Source organism: Carlito syrichta, unplaced genomic scaffold (genome assembly GCF_000164805.1).
Source record: "Carlito syrichta isolate Samal-C Ts95f unplaced genomic scaffold, Tarsius_syrichta-2.0.1 Scaffold123509, whole genome shotgun sequence".
NCBI classification, from domain to species: Eukaryota; Metazoa; Chordata; class Mammalia; order Primates; family Tarsiidae; genus Carlito; species Carlito syrichta.
The window spans coordinates 40,463-42,165 of record NW_007067605.1 but is presented as its reverse complement, the minus strand read 5'-3'; positions in this window follow the sequence as shown (position 1 = coordinate 42,165).

The following is a 1,703-nucleotide window of genomic DNA, read 5'->3' as shown; positions in this document are numbered from 1 at the left end:
CGATCATCCGCCTCAGCCTTCCAAGTAGCCAGAATTACAGGCATGCGCCACCACGCCCCAGCTGATTTTTAATTTATGTAGAGATGAGGTCTCGTTGCCCAGGCGGGTCTCGAACCCGCGGGCTCAGGCAATGCACTCACCTCAGCCTCCCAAAGGCGCGGGATTACAGGCTGAGCCACCGAGCCCGGCTATAGTTTTTATTTAAAAAAATTTTTTTAATTTCTTAATTTTAAAGATATGGGGTACAGTTCAGGATTAGGTATACAAGTGGTCATCGTACAGGTGACAAACAATAGTTTTTAATTCTGATGAAGTCCACTGTATTTATTCTTTAGCTGCTTTTGCTATTGGTATCATAGCTAAGAAACCATGTTTCATTTGAGGTCATGTTTGAAAACACCTACATTTTCTTCTACAAATTTTTTAGTTCTAAATATTACATGTAAGTATCTATTTTAATTTTTGTATATAGTGTAAGGTAGGAGTTCAAATTCATTCTTTTATGTGGATATCCAGCTGTCCCTGCATTACTTTTGAAAGACTATTCTCTTCTTATTGAAAAGTCTAGATGCCATTTTCAAAAATCAACTGATTATAGATATATGGGTTTGCATCTGGACTCTCAAGTCTATTCAGTCAAGCTATATGTCTACACTTATGCTTGTCCTAGTTGGATACACTGTATCTTTGTAGCAAACTTAGAAATCTAAATGTGGGTGACATCCAGCTTTGTTATTCTTTTCCAAGATTGTTGTGGCTATCCTGGATTGTTTGCATTTTCTATGAATTCTAGAATCAGCTTATCCATTTCTACAAAAGGGGCAGTTAGAATTTTGATAGCCATTGCACCGAATCTGTAGATCAGGTTGGCAAGTATTGTCATCTTGTCTTCCAATCTATGAACAAGGAATACCGTTGATTTAAGTCTTCTTTAACGTCTTGCATACTGTTTTACAGTTTTCAGTATTGCACTTATTTGGTTAAGTTTATCCCTAAGTATTTTATTCTTCCTAATTGCTATTTGGTTTTCTAATAAACTTTCTTAACTTCACTTTTGGATCGTTCACTGAGTGTAGAAATATAACTTATGTTTTTTTGGTCCGTCTAGCTGAAGATTTGCCCATTTTGTAGGCAAATCTTTTCTTTTCAAAGAACCTTGGTTTAATTGATTTTTTTTCTATTTTTCTAAACTTTTTAACTGGTTTCTGCTGTAACCTTTATTATTGACTTCCTTATGTTTGTTTTGGGTGTAATTTTCTCTTTTTTTTCTAGTTTCTTAAGGTGGGAAGTTGGGCTACTGGCAAATCCTTCTTCTTCTTCTTCTTGTTTTAGTTGGAGTCTCATTCCGTCACCCAGGTTGGAGTACAGAGGCACACTCACAGCCACCCCAGCGTCGACCTCCTGGGCTCCAGCAATCCTTCCGCCTCAGCCTTCCAAATAGCCGGAACTGCAGGCATGCACTACCACGCCCAGTTAATTTTTTGATTTATTATAGAGATGAGGTCTCACCATGTTGCCCAGGCTGGTCTTGATCTTCTTTTCTTTTCTTTCTTTCTTTCTTTCTTTTTTTTTTGCACATTGCAAATTCTTTTGCATAATACATTATATTCTTTTTTTTTTTGAGTTGGAGTCTCACTCTGTCACTGAGACTGGAGTGCAGTGGCCACTCCCAGCCACCACAGCCTCGACCTGCTGGGCTCCAG